This window comes from Puccinia triticina, chromosome 3A (assembly GCF_026914185.1).
Source record: "Puccinia triticina chromosome 3A, complete sequence".
NCBI classification, from domain to species: Eukaryota; Fungi; Basidiomycota; class Pucciniomycetes; order Pucciniales; family Pucciniaceae; genus Puccinia; species Puccinia triticina.
Genome location: NC_070560.1, coordinates 152,708 through 157,500, shown reverse-complemented (window position 1 = coordinate 157,500; position 4,793 = coordinate 152,708).

The following is a 4,793-nucleotide window of genomic DNA, read 5'->3' as shown; positions in this document are numbered from 1 at the left end:
GCTGTTCCGTCAAAATGATCAACTGAGGCTTGCCAGGCAGGGCTGTCTTCGCCCCCCTTAGGGTGAGTGTGGCGACCCTCCCGAGTGTGGGGTCGTTTGTAAAAACGACGTCGGTGGCTAACAGTGATTGGTCGTATCGCACGGGCCCCGCGTCCGCTTCGTAGGTGAGCTCTCCCAAACGTGCGAGGCCCCAGAAAGCTACAACGCACAGATCTGCGATCGCACGTTCCTCGTCGGAGCCTCGAAGACGGAGATTGAGAAGTGGGATCAGGTCCCACAGCATGACAGGCGGCTTAGGAAGGCGCTTCGGGTGATTGACATCGGACCTGGAAGAGGACTTCAATAGTAAGTCGATTCGCACCTTGTTCCCGGTCGGGAAGGTGGTTGAGTGGAAGTGATGCCATGCCTTCAGTCCACAGATGTACTTCCTCAGGGAGGTCGCGTTGATCTTCCCGTTATTGTCAGTGAACCTATTCCGCCCCGCCCAGACGCAGAATCTTTCCAGAGACGCCTCTGAGATCGGGAGTTTGTCGAAAACCTCCCCGGTCGTGGAGCAGAACCGTAAAAACTTCTTTACTGCCGCGTTGTAACTTGACAAAGTGGATTGTTTCCAGCTGTCGATGATAACTAGGTCTGCTATGCTCGGCACCACTGAGGTGGACCCGTTAGACAAGAAAGCGCTAAACGCGCGTAAATCAAGCTGGTTATTAGTTGTGACCGACGTCATGGTAAGAAACCGCGAGCGAAACTCAGATAGCAATTCAGTATGCGAAGAAAAGAAGCCGTAGAAAGGTGAGAAATGCCACCTCAGAAACAGAGGGAAAAAACAGGCCAGCGTCGTGTTCAACAAAAAGACCTGCATGGGACACTCTATAAACAAAAGGAGGAAAGACAGGAGAAAATGAAACCGGTCTTCGTGCCCATTGAAACCCGCGCACCGTCAAGCATGAAACAACATGGAAGATAAATCATCAGGGATAGTGAACCACACCCTGTTGCTCGCTACATGCGGGCCCCTTATCCCTCTTGAAAGGTTGTCCGAAAGAAGAACGCCCGAGATGGGGACTGTCTTTTGCGATCAGGAGGAAGAGATGGAGCACACACTACGCTGTCTCGCTTCGTGACGCTGGTGATTATATACCAGGCGTCCGTCATGCGCAGCCTCTGACTTGCGCATGACTCGGCTCTTTGTCCTGATCCCTGAGTCCCCACTCTCAGCCTGCATGGACCGGAGGGAACTCCCCGGTTCCCGCTCGATCCCCATCAATAAATAACTGGGGAGTACTGAGCTGAGGAAAAACAACTGGGGGGGAGAGCTCCTTATATAGACAAATGTGAGGGATTTTAGCTACAAGGGGGACCCTGGATGAGGGATTTTAGCTGGTGGGCTGCGTACCAGTGGTGTCAGAAGATACTAAATACAAGCAAAAAGTGGGGTGAGAAATGAAAGGTGATGTCATACTAATGCAAGGAGCGCATAAACAAAGCGGGGAAATGTCAAATAAAGAGGTACCTCATGCAAGGGGTGCATGAGTGGTGTCAGACTAATGCAAGGAGTGCAGAAATGGGTTCAGAAGACTGCATGCAGCTGCAAGCAACACTGCAAGAGCTACGCTTCGCTACAAAAAGCGGCGCTTTTGCGTAGCGAAGCGGAAACACACTACTCTGGATCCAGAATAGCGTTAGCGCTAGCGGAAAATCGCTACTTTGAGCGGTAGCGAAGCGCCAGAACTGCTACTGCAGTTTTGGCCTGCGCGTAGCGAAGCGCTTTTTTTGCCGCTTCGCTACAGTATAGCGCAGCGGAAAAATTGACGCTTTTTGGCGCTAATAGCGCTTTTTAGCGCCAAAAGCGTAGCGAACCGGGTCGCTTCTGTGTCAAAAGTGTAGCGGGCATCTCTGCCTTTTGGTGGAAAATGCCAGAAATAGTACACAAACATCAATCCTCCATCATTTTATGATGTGCAGTATTGATGTTTGACTGGTGCTATGGTAGCGCAGCAAAATCGCTACAGTAGTGTTTTTTCCGCTACTATAGCGAGAAGCGTAGCGAATTGCCGCTACTCTGCGCTAAAAAAAGCGTGCTATTTTCTTTAATTTTTTCCCCTTAAAAAATGTAGCGAATAGCGAAGCGCCAAGTCCGCTACAAAAAGCTTAGCGAAGCGAGGCTAAAACCGCTACGCTGCCGCTTTTTGTAGCGTAGCTCTTGCACTGTTGCTGCAAGGGGTGCATAAATGAAGCGGGGACATGTCAAATACAGAAGAAATGGGGTTGGTCCCCTGCATATGCAGTGGAGATAAGAGAGATAGAAAAGAGTATGTGTTTGGCTGGGGCTGAGTATGTGTATACCTGGGAAAGGTGACTTGAGGGGTGTGACAGGTTGATGACTGGGGTTGGCCGTGTCCATGAGGGTCCAAGAGGGTGTAACTTCCAATCCAGCAGGGTTCCAGTGACGCTTCCAGTTGTGACTAGGGGTGAAATTGGCCGTAGAGTCCATTTCTGAGGTCCATTTGGTGGTATCTTGAGGCCTAGGGTGAGTAAATATATGTATGAGAAAAACATTTGATTTTTCACTTTTTGGTCTACCACACCAACAAATGGGACTGCTGTCAACGGCAGAGGAGAACAACCTGCCCAAAACAATCAAGCAAGCACCGGATGCCAATCTTTGGCAAGCTGCAGCGGAATACAAGATGTTGAAATTTGAACAGCTCAAAGTATGGATTCCAACAAATGCACCAAAAGGATGTAAGGCCCTGGGTGCGTGGTGGGTTTCCTCCATCAAAAGGAAACCTGACGGAACTATTGACAAGTTTTGGGCTCATTAAGTTTCAAAAGGCTTCAATCAACAAATGGGGCTAGATTATAACAAGACTTACACTCCAACGGCCTCACTAAACACGCTACGACTCCTCATCTCAATTGCCATCTCAAACCAATTCCCCACGGCCACCTTTGATGTCAGCTCAGCGTATCTTTACAGCCCCATAGAGGAAGAGGTGTATATCCAACCCCCAGTTGAGATCACTCCCTCAATCAAAGGGAAAGTAATGTTATTGAAGAAGGCACTTTACAGGACAAAACAAGTGGCATGTTGCTGGTGGAAATTTTTCCAGAAAACAGTACAAGCGCTTGGTTTCAAAGCAAGTGAAATTGAGCCATCCCTCTATCTGTTCCGGCAACACAATAAATTTATTATCATCTGGCTACACGTCGATGATGGCTTTGCAGTATTGTCTAGCAGACTGCTACTGAATGCAAGGGTGAAAGCGCTGCACTTCAAAAAGCGCAGCGCAGTGTGAAGCGCAGCGGTTTTGGTGGCCGCTGCGCTGCGCTGAAAGTAGCGGCCCCGCCCGCTGCGCTACCGCTTTTTGGGTCTGGCAAGAAGCAGGGACCCGCTACTTTCAGTGGTAGCGCAGCGGAACCATCGCTGCGCTACCGCTTTTTGAGCTGGCCGCGTAGCGCTCCCCCGCTGCCAGCCAAAAAAGCGCAGCGCAGCTGTTTTGGTGGCCGCTGCGCGCCGCTGAAAGGAGTGGCCCCGCCCGCTGCGCTACCGCTTTTTGGGTTGGGAAAAAAGCGGGGCCCCGCTATTTTCAGCGGTAGCGCAGCGGGACTGGCTCTGCGCTACCGCTTTTTGGGCTGACCGCGCAGCGGTCCCCCGCTGCGCTGCGCTAAAAGACCGCTTTTTTATAGCGCAGCGCAGCGTTTCAGCCTTGCTGAATGACTTACAACACGGTATGGAAAGCCAGCTCGAAATAAAGTGGTCAGACAATGTCCAAAGGCTCGTTGGCATTGATTTTGTCTGGGACGGGGCACACCTCAAACTCAATCAATTGATCATGGCAAAGCAAATTGTGGGGTCATACCAAAGGACAGTCCACAGCCATCATTGCCCGCTACCGGAAATGGACCTTGAAGCCTTGATTGATGAACCAATTGATCAAACGCAATTCAGATCAAGAATTGGCTCACTCATGTATCTGGCTTGTGGCACTAGACCCGACCTGGCCTATGCAGTTAATCTCCTGGCTTGGTTTTGCGCAGTGCCCTCAACATCACACTGGACAGCACTTGACTGGTTAATTGGGTATCTCGGAAGGACAACAGGGAAATCTTTGGTGTACTCGGTGGGATCTGGAGGACTGGATATTTGGACAGATGCAAACTGGGGTGGGGAACACAAGCGGTCAACAACGGGATATCTGCTGACCCATGACGGAAACAGCATCACATGGGGGTCAAAGAGGCAGACGGTTGTCAGGGGGCGTCTCTAAAGTGGCGACGCCCTGAATGCAAACAGAACAAGGGTGAGTTCCTGAAGAGGAAAACACACTCGACTCGACCGCAGTGTGGGAAGAGGAAAGCCGCACCTCTTGTGAGAGGGGTTGGTAGAGCTTAGAGTTGTACCTGAATCTACTGAGGAGATTTGTAAAAGGGACTCAAGTGTACCTTAAAGGTAGCGAGTAGGCCGTATTGGCGAGGAAAGGAGAGGAAGAGGCGGAGTTGGGATGTCTTGAGGAGTGATAAAGATGAAAGAGGAAAATAAATGAAATGAGATCTAAATTATAAAAGCCCCGGTTGTTTGTTGGACAAGGATGGCGGGCTTGGTAATCTCTATAACAATCTGAGGAACCTCCTTTTGCTCGGAGGTCCCAGGTCTTTATAGCCTAGGAAACTGGACACGTGTAGGCTTCATGTCCTCATGGTCTTCTTGTTTGATCACAATCCACACGTAGAACATTCGCGTGTTTGATCACAATCCACACGTAGAACATTCGCGTGTTTGATCACAATCC